The following is a 16,390-nucleotide window of genomic DNA, read 5'->3' as shown; positions in this document are numbered from 1 at the left end:
ATCTGAATCCCTATCTGGGTAATGCAATCCTGTACTCAATGCCAGCAAAGTATCCCCTGTAATCTCCTCCTGACCAATTGTCTAGTTTCCTATCTGTGGGCTTAGACCTCTTAAAGTTGCTGCTGCTGATTCAGTTGCCCCCAAGTCCTGCATTGGCTTCCTTGTGTAGGGGCCTCACTGCTGACTTGCTGGGGCAGGCCTACTACTTGCTTGGCCAGGCCCCTCGTGATGAACTGTGCTCCACTCTAACCTCAGGCGGACAGACCTTTCCTACTGAAGACCTTGTAAGCTGTCTTGTGCTGGAAAGTTGTTTCACCCTGTTCTTTTTCCCCTTGCCATTCCTGAATCCATTTTAAGGAGTTATTTTAAAGTTATTTGGAGGGAAATTTAGGAAAGCTAGGCTAGTTCCTGCCATCTTGGCTACAACTGTTAATTCTCTTTTCATAACTTTCTTGAACAACTCTCATGTCTTTTCCCAATTTATTCTCTACCACTCTCATTTGGTTTTTAAAATCATTCTTGTTCTTTTTTAAAACATCTCTTTTTAGAAATTTTTTTCTTGACCTCGTGTCCATTCTTAATTTTTGAAGGTTTCTTTTAGATGTTTTCAAGTCATTGTCTTCTGTGTTAATGTCTTTCATGTCTCTCTCGCAATAGTAGCTCTTTATAGTCAAATTCCTTTTTAATTTGCTCAGTCTTCCAGTCTACTTCTTTGCTTTGGACTTTGTTAGTGTTCAGCTCTGCACACTTTGCAGAGAGTGTCTGGCTTCAACTTTTGTTTATGTTCTACTTTTTTTACAACTCAGTCCGGGGCCTACAAGTTTTCAGTGTTTCCAAGGCAGTGTGATCTAAGGAGAGGAATTTTTTCTGTGCCTTCCTGGTATGAATTCTGCAAGTTCCTGACCCAAATTTAGATCTTTGGAATTGAGTTTTAGTAGACTACTACTGAACTCAGTTACTGTTAACCCACTGGGAAGTTTTGTACAGTGACTGAACTCCTTTGGTCTTGGTTTCCTGCCTTGGTTATTCCATTGCAATCTTATGTGTAGGGCTAGAGGTTAGAACTGATTCCCTGCTCTCCTCATGTGCTCAGAATCACACAGATAAGTTTTTGGAACTTTTCTCTTGCTCTGTACATGGCTAGGACCTCTCTTGTTCCTGAACATTACTTTCCACCCTGGCCCTGTAACCCAGAACTGAGTAATGAGTGTCAGAACTACCATCTGGCAGCTGTTTGCAAGTGTTCCATCTTACTTCCCAGTTCTGGTTCACACAGTCCCCTGGTATGTCTTTCTGCCCTAGTTCTTCCAGCCCTGATGTTCAGTCTTAGTGCCCTCACCATCTGGGTGGGCACTTCAATTGTCCCCACCCCTGCTACTGTCTCTGTTGCGTCTACTACAACTGAATCATGCTCCTAGCCCTAGTGTCTGCCTATCTTCCTAAGCTGCCCTGGATTAGAAAAAAAATGACTCACTGTGACTTTTTATTGGCTTTACTCATGATAATTAAGTCTGGTATATTCTCCAGGTTGCTGCTTGTCATTTGGGAAAAGCCATTCCATTGTCCCTTTCTAATTGTAAAGTAAGTGTATTCAACATGTATTCACTTTGTGGCATGGCCAACCCTCTTTACAAAGCCTCATGCATAAAGATTGCCTCCTGCAGAGCTAGGCACGTGGACTGAGATAGCAGGGTTAGGATAGGTTAGAAACCATCAAGTCAGAATATAATATTTATCTTGTAGGAGAAATTAAATTAAAATAAATATTATATACATATGAAAGTTTTATTTTCTCTTCATTATGTCTTATGAAGGAATGAGTTAGCCCTTGAATCACTATCTCATTTTTGTTGAATCATAATTAATAATATTTGAGTAATCCCACCCCCACCCCATCACTCTCTTAATTGGATTTTGCTGATTTTTTTTAACATATTTGTTTAAGTGTAAAGGGTCAATGAATTGAGTTCTTTCTTAGGGCCCGTGTTCTAAGTCTATCTCTCTCAAAAAGAACTGCAATTAAACAAACAAATGAATAAATAAATATATTAATGAATTATTTGACAAATAAATATCTAAATAAATATGTAAATGAAATATGTAAAAAGGAGAAAAATTAAGATCATACAAAGATGCCTCCCCCCCCATGATGAAATTTATGAGATGATATAATGACAGGTTGAAAACAAAAGAGCTCAGGATATTCTAAGCTAGTCAAGTTGTTCAGGGCATTCTCTTGAATCCTCCCCTCACCCCCCAACCCAGAAATAATTTATAAAGATTTAAAGAAACAATAGCTTCTTGTTATTCAATTGGTAAGTATTTATTAACTGCCTACTATATGGTAGGTACTGTACTCAGTGCTGAGGACACAAAGAAAAGCATAAATACTCTCAGATTTCAAGGAGCTCATATTCTAATAGTGCAGTAAAACAGGAAAAATCCTGTCTACTTAGAAGATACATAGTGATAAATAGTCAAAGGATGTGAACAGGCAGTTTTCAGATGAAGAAATTAAAGCTGTCTGTGATGATACAAAAAATGTTCTAAATCACTATTGATTAGAGAAATGCAAATTAAAACAACTTTGAGGTACCATATCATACCCATCAGACTGGCTAATATGACAAAAAAGGAAAATGGAAATTTTGGTTATGTGGGGAAAATTGAAACATTAATACATTATTGGTGGAGTTGTGAACTTATCTAACCATTCTGGAGAACTATTTGGAACTATATCCAAAGGGCTATAAAACTGTGCATACCCTTAGATTCAGCATACCCCTAGATCTAGTAATACCACTATTAGGCTTATGTCCCAAAGAGATCCTAAAAAAGGGAAAAGGACCCACATGTACAAAAATATTTATAGTAATCCTTTTTGTGGTGGCAAAGAATTGGAGATTGTGGGGATGTCCACCAGTTGAGGAATGGCTGAACAAGATGTGGTATATGAATATAATGGAATACTATTGTGTTATAAGAAATGATGAGAAGGCAGTTTTCAGAAGAAAAAAAAACTTGGAAAGACTTACATGGACTGATGCTGAATGAAGTGAGCTGAACCAGCAGAACATTGTGCACAATAACAGCAACATTGTGTGTGATGACCAACTTTGATAAACTTGGCTCTTCTCAGCAATACAATGGTCTAAGACAACTCCAAAAGTGTCATGATGGAAAATGCTATCCACATCCAGAGAAAGAACTGTGGAGTCTGAATACAGATCAAAGCATACTATTTTATGTTTTTTATTGTTGTTTTTTTCTTTCTTGTGTTTTTCCCTTTTGTCCTGATTCTTCTTTCACAACATGACTAATGTAGAAATATGTTTAATATGATTGTACATGCATAGCCTATAAAACAGTTTGCATGCCATCTTGGGGAGGAGGAAAAGGGATGGAGGGAGAAAAAAACATTGGAACTCAAACATATAAAAGTGAATATCAAAAACTAAAAAAAAACAGTAATAATGCAAGGTTATCATTATTATTGTTACCAAGAAATATGTCTTAAAATTTAAAAAAAATTACTTAAAAAAAGTAAAATTTTAAATAAAAAAAGATACAGAGAGAGTAGATCAAAGATAATATCAGAGGAAGGAAATAGCGGTTAAGTAAAAATGGTCAGGTCTCCTGTAGAAGGTAGAATTTGAGCTTTGTCTTGAATGAATCCATGAAGAAGAGTTAAATAGGAGTCAGAGATGAGAAGGGAAAAGTATTACATACAAGTTTAAGGACAACAAGTGAAAAGGCTCCTAGACAGGAGTATAGAGTTCAAGAAACAGCCTGCAGGTCAGAGTAGCCAGATTGCGGTGGCTCTAAGGGAGAACCAAGGTATATAAGACTTGAAAAGTGGGAATGAGATGCATTGTGAATACTTGAAGTGCCCAGGAGAAGACTTTACATTTGAACCTGGAAACAACAGCAAACCACTGGAGTTTTAATTAAACAGTAAGCATTTAATACATGTCTGCAATGTGCCAGATAATTGTGTTAAGTTTAAAATAAAAACAATGAAATAACCCCAACTTTGTGAATGCTCAGGGGAAAAATTAAGACATGTACCTCAATGTCATAGATTAGACCTTATTTAGTTTCAGAATAACTGATTAATGATATTCTGACTAGGCTGCTGCTTACTAAAGGAAGTTCACTCCATAAAAGTAAGAAAAATAACTTGTGACCAGTCCATTCAGTTGATTATTTGGATTCAACCTAAGTTTCTGGAAGGAAAACATCTTTAAACTATGCCAACAAAAGAGATAGTGGTGACAGTGATTGTAAATGCTACTGAATGATGAAAAAAGTTTGTTTGCAAATTAAACCAATGACAGTTTAAGAAAAAAGAAATCAGAATGTCCTCCTTTGACAGCCTTGACTTACTCAAAAGCCAATGTAAATTGGTTATGAATGTCAGTGATACATTAATGAAGATTAACAATAGAGCCCAGAGGATCTTGAGTAACTGAACTGGAAACTTGAGAATGATTGATGTAGCAGTGGTAACAAAAGCCCTACTGAGAAATACTACCTCTCAATGTTATTATGCAGAGTGATAAAGGCAGTGAACCAGATATGGAGCCTCAGAGTCTCTGTGCCAGTGGAGCCAGGATGATTTGAAGCAGCTTTTTTTTGGACATGTCCTATGATACAGTCCAAATGATACCCTGAAAGGAAACTTCCTAATTTGAAAATGAGCTCCTTTCTGTGTAGCATGAGTGACCAGACCCAGGTATGAATTTGGAATAGGTTTTTGGGCTAGAAAAGGATGATTTCTTTAAAGTAATCAGTGCCCTTTTAAATTCAGTGTACATGGGAATTCAGACCAGCAAACAACTGATACCTATGGGAAAATTTGTGAGACTTAACTGATTCATTATATATATATATATATATATATATATATATATATATACACTGTATATACACACACACACACTATATATATATACATACACACACGTATATATATATGTGTGTATGTGTGTGTATGTATATGTATGTGTATATGTATATGTATATGTATGTGTATGTGTATATGTATATAGTGTTAGACTGGTATTTTTTTTTCTTAATCTTGTGACAGAATGTCTCATGTATACACACCCCTGCCACAAAATCCTCTCTGCAGTAAGCACCTGCAAATCAGTAGTCACCTGGAAAGGAATGGCAAGGTCATTCATTATGAAGTCTAGTTCAGTTTTGCATTTTACCTAGTATTACAAAATTAACTACTGTGAGCTGCTGAATAATGTCTTCCTCCTCATTTTATTCAATTCCAAACTTAAATTATGTTTTTCTTGTGGGAAGTAAGTGCAGGGATACTAATAACATTGACTTAATAGTCCACAAAGTGCATAAAAATTAATGGAGTAAAAGTTTGTTATAATGTATCTTTGTATTACATAGATTCATATCATTGGTCAAAGTATATCTTAAGATTCATTAAAGAGCATGCAATAAAACATCTGACCTAATGTAATTAGCTTACATAACTTCAGTCAAAATACAACAATGTTAGTACTTTACTATCAAAGTTAAAGTATCATCTTCTTTTGTCAAAAGTCTGCTAACTATAAAAGTGGAGTGTGACTTACACTAAATTATTATCGGGTTATTAAATAAGCTTCTTTAAGCTTTTTCAAGAAATGTGCTTTGCAGAATGCATTTTTTTGGGTACTTGGGAAGTGTGAGTTGTATCAAAACAATATATGGATGAATTTAAAATATGTGTATACATACATATATATATATTATATAAATATATATAATATATATATATATGTATTTGTGTGTGTATGTATGTATGTATGTATGCCAGAGAGAGAGAGAAAGACAGAAAACAAATGATGCCTATGGTTAAATTCATTAAAAGTTACATCCCTGCTAGTACATTGTACATTTTAACCTTGAAGCTGGAAATCAAACATGAAGGCAATAATAAGGCTTGTCCTTCCCTTAAACTTGTTAAAATATATCTTCTTTGTATGCTTGCTCATATGCCCAAAAACAGCAAGGGTGTGGGTACATAAATGAGACATTTTATAACAATTTTAAAGAAAGAAAATGCATGTTTAATATTGTTTATATATGCATTTCATTCCCTTCATGCCTGATTTTTACACTCAAGTTAGAAATATAAAATGAATACAACTTTTGACAAGTTTTCCCATAGGTATCTTTTGTGTGCTGGTATACATGGTGGCGTATGCTAGTTTAAAACAACTCTGATTTCTCTGAAATACAGATGTAATTCAATTAATCAATCAGTAGACATTTATTGAGTACCTACTTTGTGCCAGGCACTGTTCTAAGCTCTAAGGATACAAAGAGGAAAAAAGACAGTCCCTGTCCTCAAGGAACTATCTAATGAGGGAGACAATATACAAAGAAATACACACAAAGTAAATTATATACAGAATAAATAGAAGATAATTAAAAGAATGAAAAACTTGACTTAAGAAAGGTTAGGGAAGGCTTTCTGTAGAATGTGGGATTTTGACTGGGTCTGAAAGGAAGCCCTGGGAGGTCAGTGTTCAGAGTGGAAGAGAGAGCATTCTAGGTATGGGAGAAATCTAGAGAAAATGACTGGAACCAAGAAATGAAGTGCCTTGTTCATGGAAGAGCCAGGAGACCAGTGTCATTGGTATACATGTCATGAATTAAGGTGTAAGAAGAGTAGAAAGGTAAGAGAAGGCTAGGTTATGAAGGGCTTTCAGTGTCAAAACAGGATTTTATATTACCTCGTAGAGGCAATAAGAAGCTACTTAAGTTTATGGAGTTGGTGAAGTGAAGTAGGAGAGAGTGTGACATGATTGGACATGTGTTTTAGGAAAATCACTTTAGTGGCTGAATGGAAAATGAATTGGAATGGGGAGAGACTTGAGGCAGGCAGATTTACTAGCAAGTCTCACCATTGCGGAAAGCAATTTGTAATTGTGTGAAAAAAAAAGTCTTTGACTGTGCATATCCTTTGACCCAACAACACCAGTACTAAGACTATACCCTTAAATAGATTTGAAAAGAGAGGAAAATTACCAATATGAATAAAAACATTCATAACAATTCTTTTTTGTGGGGGTAAACAACAAGAAAGTGAGGGGATATCCATCACCCAGGGAATGGCGGAACAAAGTATGCTTATATGAATGTGATGGAACACCACTGCTACGAGAAACGATGAAAGGGATGTTTTCAGAGAAACAGGGGAAGACCTACATGTGCCAATGCAAAATGAAATAAGCAGAAAGATGTCAAGTATTCGCTCAGTGATACACTGGGTTTGTTAGCTAACACTAAGTATGACTAGGTTAACCACAAAGGTGTTGGTCACCACGGTCCTCTAAAAGAAACCAATAAAGTTGTTAGGGATGATTTCATCATGTAGCCAAAGGCAAAATGAAACATTTTGTGGGACATCAGGACATCTCACCTTAAAGTGCTCATGATAAGTGTAAGTAAATAGATTAACTTTTGGATAACCGTAGCTTATCTTGCAACACTATTGCAGAGGATAAGGAAGTCAAGAAATGCTCTAAAGACCTTGGAAAAATTCTCCAGACAAAATCAATAAATACCCTTATTTTCAGTTACTTGAATGCAAAAGTTGGTATAGGAGAAAATAGTTAAGCCTACATTGAAAAATATGGTAAGGATCAATACATGAAAGAGATGAAAGAATCATTAACTACACAGAAGCTTCACTCTTATACCTTATGAAAGCTTTCTTTAAGAAAAGAGTCGATTGAAAGGCCAAAGAAGTAGTGGGGTCCCAAACTGAAATTCACTATATCTTAACGGGTATGAAATAACTAGTTATCTAACAAAACAGCTATTTAAGCAGCTATCTGCATGCTGTGAGGTCCTCAATTGGTTAGAGCAAAGGTAAAATCAATACCAAATTAAAAGAAAGGATAAAGATGAGAAGATACTGTGTGCTATAACCCAATATGTTTAAATAAACTATCCATTCATAAAAACAGAATATAACTTTTAAAAAATGTTATGGAGAAATAAGGGAGAAAATTGAAATAACTCATAATGTATTTCTGCAGTGATTTAAGGTTTATAAAATGGCTTTCCCTGCATCAATCCTATGTGGTATACCTTGCTATTGTCTCCATTTTTCAAATCAGGAAACTGAGGCTCAAAATGGGTAAATGTCTTGCAGAGATCTTATAGTTATTAGTAGCGAGATTTGAACCAAGATTTTTTGATTCCAAGTTCTATGTTTTCTCATTATACTTGGCTCCTTCACAAGATTATAAGCAACCTTGTCTCATAAAACAAGTAAAAAGCAGTCTAGGGAACAATATGCCTAAAGAAAACTTGATATAAGAACCACCCAAAGCATATCATCACAAAGACAGTCGTAGATGAATTAAAAAGCACAACAAATAGCCATGAAATAGATAGAATCTGTCACTGGGCATCCTGTGTGTACAATTGGCATCCTTGTAACGTCAAGAGACAATGAGGAAGACCCTAATATATTGAGGCCATAGTGAAAAATCACACAAAATGAGCAGGCACAAATGCATTGGCATTTACATCATTGGAGGGAATTTCTAGCCTACTTAAATGGCACGTCTAGTTGTATTTCAGTATTCACTTGGTGATGCTATATGGCTCTGTGTTATGGAATGCCACAATCTCTGAAGAATGAAAATTATAACAAAAAGCAAAGAAGAAATACATAGTGGGTATAAGCAATAAGAAGCATATTATCACTGATAATTCATGCAAGAAATCACATGAAATGTATCAAACAGAAAATGTATGACTGGAAAAGGAGATAGGTCAGTCCTGTGAGAGATGAGGATAACCAACAAGGAGTATGGATGCTGTGCTAATACCCATGGGATGTGAAAAATCTAGAGGAAAGCCTCAGGCATTAATGGTTATATGCTCTATGAGGATGTATTTGAGGAATTAAAAAATTGCATAGGAAGAAAATGTGGGGATATATCTGATTTATTCTATCTGCATAAGATGTATCATATCAATGAAACTGACTTCATCTATTATGTTTATATCTTTCATGTATCTCATTATTTGCATGTTATCTCCCCATCAGAATGTACATTTTTCAAAGGCAGGAACTTTTTTCCTTTATTTGCATCCCAAGCACTTAGCTCAGTGCCTGGCACAGAGTAAGGCCTAATAAATGCTTGTCAACTGACTGTTGACTGAGAACATGTATTTTTTGAAGTATGGAATACAATCTATTGAAATGAAGATTTCTTTTTCATTCTGTGCTCATATCTGTTGTGCTGGGTAATAATAAGAAAACATACAAGAAAGCAAGCATAATTTTATAATATGTGATATATAATATATAATAATATATGATGACTCTTCCAACTCTGACCTCAAATCTCTCCAGTACTGAAAGCTACAGCCACTGAAATGAAACCTAGTCTTAGCTGTCCCCTACACCAATCACCCTGTCCTGCATTTAGGAGAAATGTGTTCCATAGTTAGGGCAAATAAAAAGACCCAGGGATCCATGCCATAGGATCATCAACTTTAAAGGTAGTTCACTTCTTCCCTTGTAACTTTGTTCTAGCAACTATATAAGGTTGTCACTTGTTTCCTTATATCTGAGTCCTTGAACCCTTCTTATAACTTAAGAAGTGGTCTTCAAAACTTCTTGTCACCAGAAATTCCATCTTGTTGTAGCCAACTTGGCATTTAGCCTCACAGGGCATCATCAGTCTTGTCCTTAGATAAAGATATGTAAGCAATCCAACGATTGATATCCGAAGCTCTGATGACTTGGATATTTTACCTCTATGGTACTTTCTTCTGAATGTCTAGTTCCTCTAGAACCTTTGTTCTGAGGAAAATGCCCGGGTCAGTAATGTATTCATTTCTCTCCAGGATCCATCCCTTACTCTTCAACTTTCTGTATTCTGTGCTCAAGTGCTTGCCTGGCTTTTACCCCTTTTTTCCCAGGTACTGTCTTCCCTCATTGTAAGATAAGCTCCTTGAGGGCTAGAACTATCTTTGTTTCTGCTTATATTTGTATTCCCAGGACTTAGCATGGTACTTGGCACATAATAGTTGCTTAATAAATGCTTGTTGACTTGACTTTGGGATCTGTCAGATCATCATCTTTGCTTGTATGGACATGAAAAACAATGTGCAATTCTGAGGCACCCTAAGATATGAAATATAAACATCCCTGAAAATTAAGGGACAATGGATTGGTGATACACATATATCCATATATGCATATATACATAATATATAGATGCATAGATATTATACATTTACAAATATGGATCTATTAATAGATATATAATACGAATATAGTGATAATTGATTTTTATTTATACTAGGCTTCTTGAAGGTTAGGCATAATTACAAAAGTTGTAAAAGTCTTTGGAAAGGGAGTCTTAGATATGGAACCCCTCCTCCCAAATTGGCCTCTAATTACTGTGTCAGCTTGATTCTTGGTAAAAGAAGGAAGCATTTTTCTATTTGTATTGTACTTGATTTGTATCAGTGGGGGGAGTTCCCACACTGAGGTTCCCCATGAAGTGGAAAATATCAGAGATACTTCACTTAAATAATGTCTTTTGAAAATTCATTACATCTTTCAAAATGTAGGATCACAGCATCATGAAATTAGAGTTGGAAGGAATATTAAAAACCATCTAGTTCCATCCTCTTACTTTACAGGGAGGGTAAATGACTTGCTCAAGGTGACACAAGTAGTAAGTGGCAGCAATGGATTTGAAATCTAGTCATTTGGCCTAAAATATCATATTCTCTACACTGTACACATTCCTTCAATTCTTTTTTTTAAAAATTCATTATCCATGCTGTATTGTTTCCATATTTGTTTTATTAAACATTTTTCAATTACACTTTTTTATTTTGAATATTTTATTTTTCCAATTACACATAAAAATGATTTTTAATATGCATTTTTAGAAAATTTTGAGTTCCATATCTCTCCCTCTCTCCCTTCTGAGATGGCAAGCAATTTGATATAGTTTAAATGTGTGAATCAAGGGGAAAAATTTCCATATTAGTCATGTTGTGAAAGAAACACAAACCCAAAAAAACCCCCCCAAAAGTGAAAAAGGTATTCTTAAATGTACATTCAGAATCCATCAGTTTTTTCTCTAGAGAATTTTTTGTCACGAGTCCTTTGCAGTTGACTTGGATCATCACATTGCTGAGAACAGCTAAGTTATTCACAGTTGATCACTGTACAATATTGCTGTTACTATGTACAATGCTCTGCTGGTTCTGCTCACTTCATTCGGCATCAGTTTATGTCTTTCCAGCTTTTTCTGAAAGCATCCCAATTGTTATTTCTTGTAACAGTAGTATTCCACTACAATCATATACTATAACTTGTTTATCCATTTCCCAATTGATCAGCACACCCTCAGTTTCCAATTCTTTGCCATCACAAAAGGGCTACTATAAATATTTTTGCACAAATATGTCCTTTTCCATTTTGTTTTTTATCTATTTGGGATATAGACTATTGCTGCATCAAAGGGTATGCACAGTTTGATTGTCTTTGGGACACAGATTTGAATTGCTTTCCATAATGGTTTGATCAGTTCACAATTCCACCAACAATGCATTAGTATCCTAATTTTCACACATCTCCTCCAACATTTATCATTTTCCATTTCTGTCACATTAGCCAATCTGATTGGTGTCAGGTGGGACCTTAGAGTTGTTTTAATTTTCATTTCTCTAATCAGTGGTGATTTAGAGCTTTCTTCACATGACTATAGACAGCTTTGGTATTTTGTCTGAAAACTGCCTGTTCCTATTCTTTGACCATTTATCAGTTGGAGAATGACTTGAATTATAAATTAGATTCAATTCTTTATAAATTTGAGAAATGCAGTTTTATCAGAAACATTTGCTGCAATTTTCTCCCTTTCCTCCAGATTTCTTTTTTCTTTGTTTTTTTTAATTAAAACTTAAATACATAATAAAAGAAAAAGAAACGTACTATAAACCTAAATATTAAAACAAATATATAAGAAAGACATGTCATATGTACAGCATAATGTAAAAGAGGATTCAAAATATAGAGCAATAAATTTCCATTTCAAGAAAGCCTATATATTAAATAGTATGTGTTGTGTTGAGAGCTGCCCACCTTCTTTGCTTCCTTGTAGGTTTTCTTTTGTTCTCAGCTGTACCCTTTTTACTTTGCTCTTTTGTCCCCTTTCCTCCTTCCCCCCCACGCTACAATTAAGTGTGGTTGTATTTATATACAGATGTATAGATACATGTATACATATGTACATATACATACATATATGCAAATATAAACATGCTTTCCTTAACAGATTCTATTCCTAATCTTTGTTTTTATGTTTGTGTGTATTTCTTATTTACTATCCGTCCTGACTCCTACTTCTACTCACTACCTTTCCCTCCTATTAATTAATTAACCCCCCTTCAATGATCCCTCACTTATCCTCTCATTCCCATAAATCTAAACACCCTTTTATATGCCCCTTTGACCTATTGCCTCTCCTTCCCCTCTAACGATCTCTCCTTTATCCTCTCCCCCTCCCTGTCCCCTTAGCATTTTATTTCTTTCTGAATTTAGAAGACTTTTATACTCTTCTAGATGTATATGTATTGTCCATTCCCAAAGAAAGTAGGTTTCCAGAACTAACTAAAATCTTGAAAGCTTGAAATTTTCTGAGCTATTCCACCATCTTCCCAGAATCCTCTCCTTCCACCAGATTTCTGCTTTCCTTCTAATCTTGGCAGCATTTGTTTTGTTTGTGCAAAACCTTTTAAATTTAATATAATCAAAATTACCCTTTTTGCAGCTTGTAATGCTTTCTATCTCTTGTTTAGTCATAATTTCTCCCCTTATCCACAGATCTGACAGGTAAACTATCCCAAGCTCCCTTAGCTGGCTTATGGTATCATACTTTATGTCTAAATCATGCCCATTTTCACTATATCTTGGTATACAGTGTAAGATGTTGGTCTATACCTACTTTCTGCCAAACAGTTTTCCAGTTTTTCCAACAGCTTTTTTTTTTTGTCAAATAGTGAGTTCTTGTCCCCAAAACTTGGATCTTTGGGTAAATCAAACACTAGGTTAGTGTAGCCATTTACTACAGTGTACTGTGTACATAATCTTTTCCACTGATCCACCACTACATTTCTTAGCCAGTAACAGATTGTTTTGTGATTACCATTTCATAATACAGTTTGAGATCTGATATAGCTGGGTGATCTTTCACATTTTTTTTCTTATTAATTTTTTATATTTTTGACTTTTTGTTTTTCTAGAAATTTTGTTATTTTTTACAACTCTTTAAAATAATTTTTACTAGTTTGGTTGGTATAGCATTGAATAAGTGAATTAATTCATGTAGAATTGTCATTTTTATTATATTGGCTCAGCCTGCCCAAAAGCAATTAATATTTTTCCAGTTGTTCAGGTCTGATTTTTTGTGTGTGTGAAAAGTATTTTCTAATTATATTCATATGGTTCCTGGTTTGTCTTGGTAGACAGATTCCCAAGTATTTTATATTGTCTACAACATTTTCTATCATCTATAGTTTTTTTTTAAATGGAATTTCTTTTGCTTCTAGACTTTTTTGTTAATATATAGAAATGCTGATGATTTTTGTGGGTTTATTTTATGCACAATTTGCTAAAGTTGTTAATTATTTTAACTAGTTTTTAAAGTTGATTCTCTAGGATTCTCTACACGTAACATCATATTCTCCACAAAGACTGATAATTTTGTTTCCTCATTAGCTATTCTAATTCCTTCCACTTATTTTTCTCCTCAGTGCTATAGATAGCATTTCTAGTACAATATTGAATAGCAGTGGTGATAATGGACATCCTTGTTTAACTCCTAATCTTATTATGAAGGCTTCTAGCTTATCCCATTACAGATAATGCTTGTTGATGGTTTTAGATAGATACCACTTATCATTTTAAGGAAAGTTCCATTTATTACAGTGTTATCTAATGTTTTTAATAGGAATGTGTGTTTTAGTTTGTCAAAAGCCTTTTCTGCATTTTTTGAGATAATCATATAATTTCTGTTGGTGTTGTTATTAATATGGTCTGCTATGTTATAGATTTCCTAATACTGAACCATCCCTGCATTCCTGGTAAAATCCCACCGGGAATTAATGTATGATCTTTGTGATATATTGTTGTAATCTCCTTGCTACCATTTTATTTAAATTTTTTGCAACAATATTCATTAGGGAAATTGGTCTATAATTTTCTTTCTCTGTTTATGCTCTTCCTGGCTCAGTTATAAACACCATATTTATGTCATAAATGAAATTTGGAAGGAATTCTTTGTCTATTTTCCCAAATAGTTTATATAATAGAATTAATTGCTTTTTTAAAAAATGTTTGGTAGAATTCACTTGTGAATCCATCTGGCTCCAGGGATTTTTTTCTGCAGGATCTCATTGATGACGTATTTAATTTGTTTTTTTTCAAATATATTTATTTAAGTATTCTATTTCCCTTTCTCTTAATCTGGGTAATTAATATTTTTAGTTAACATTCATCCATTTCACTTAGATTGTTAGATATATGGGGATATAATTGGCAAAATAGCACATAATAATTGCTTGATTTTCATATTCATTTGTGGTGAATTAATTCAGTTGTTTTTCTGATGAGATATTTCATATTTTCTTCTATTTTTCACTTTTATTTTTTTCTTGATTTCTCATGGAGTCCACTTGCCCAATTCTAATTTTTAAGGGATTATTTTCTCATCGAGCTTTTGTACCTCCTTATTCATTTGGCCAATTCTTTCTTTTCTTCTTCTTTTTTTTTATCTAGGCAATGGGGTTAAATGACTTGCCCAGGGTCACACACTAGTAAGTTTGATGTATCTGAGGCCAGATTTGAACTCAGGTCCTCCTGAATCCAGAGCCTGTGCTCTATCCACCCTTTTCATTTTTGATACCCATAATTTGGTTTTCTCCTTTTAAAAAAATCAAATTAATTAACTAATGGTTTATCTATGTTACTTTTTTCCCCATAAAACTAGCTCCTGTGTTGATTTATTAGTTTAATGGTTTTCTTATTTCCAGTTTTTTAAATCTATCCTTTGACTTTCAGGATTTCCAATTTAGTGTTTAACTGGGAATTTTCAATTTGTTCTTTTTCTAGTTTTTTAGTTGCATGCCCAATTCATTGATTTGCTCTTTTTTCATTTTATTGATGTAAGAATTTAGACATATAAAATTTTCCATAAGTAAAGCTTTGGCTGCATTCCATAACTTTGGGTATGTTGTCTAATTGTTGTCATTTTCTTTAATAAAATTATTGTTTGTATGCTTTGTTCATTGACCCCCTCATTCTTTAGAATTAGATTATTTGGTTTCCAATTAATTTTTAATCTATGTTTTTATGACCTTTTTTGAATATAATTTTGTTGCATTGTGATTTTAAAAGGATGCATTTAGTATTTTTGCTCTCTTGCATTTGGTTGTGAGGTTATTTAATGGCCTAATACATCATCAATTTTTTGTGTAGGTGCCATGTACTGCTGAGGAAAAAAAAAGTATATTCCTTTCTATACCTATTAAGTTTTTCCAGAGGCCTATCACATATAAATTTTCAAAATGCTATTTATTTCCCTAAATTCTTTCTTGTTTATCTCTTTTTGTGTGTGTAGGTTTGAAGGGCCCAAGTTGAGCATTCAACCCCCAGTATGGTTTTACTGTCTATTTCCTCCTGTAACTCATTTAACTTTCCCTTTAAGAATTTTGATGCTATACAATTTGGTCCACATATATTTAGTATTGGTATTACTTCATTGTTTATGGCACCTCTTTAGAAAATGTAGTTTTCCTGCTTATCTCTTTTAATTAGATCTAATTTTGATTTTGCTTTGTCCAAGATCATGATTGTTATCTTGCTTCTTTTTCTTTTACTTCAGCTGAAGTATAATAGATTCTGCTCTAGCCCCTTACATTTACTCTATGTGTGTCTATTTCAAATGTGTTTTTTGTAAGCAACCTACTGTAGGATTTTGTTTTTCAATCCACTCTGCTATCCACTTCTGTTATATGGTGAGTCCATCCCATTCACATTCACAGCTATAATTACTATGTATTTATTCCCTTCTCCTTCCTTTCTCTCTCTCTCTCTCTCTCTCTCTCTCTCTCTCTCTCTCTCTCTCTCTCTCTCTCTCATCATGACCCTACTCAACAGTGTTTTAATTATGAATACCACCTTCTCCAATCTGTCCTCTAAAGTTCTATCAGCTCCCTCTTTCTCTTATCCCTCTCTCATCTTACTTCCCTGTAGGGTAAGATTGATTTCTATACCCAACTGAGTGTGCATGTTGTTCCCTCTTTGAGGCTATTCCTTTGACAGTAAGATTCA

Source organism: Phascolarctos cinereus, unplaced genomic scaffold, assembly GCF_003287225.1.
Source record: "Phascolarctos cinereus isolate Bilbo 61053 unplaced genomic scaffold, phaCin_HiC Scaffold_1;HRSCAF=81, whole genome shotgun sequence".
NCBI lineage: Eukaryota > Metazoa > Chordata > Mammalia > Diprotodontia > Phascolarctidae > Phascolarctos > Phascolarctos cinereus.
The sequence above is the reverse complement of the archived record's forward strand: the minus strand, read 5'-3'. Positions refer to the sequence as shown.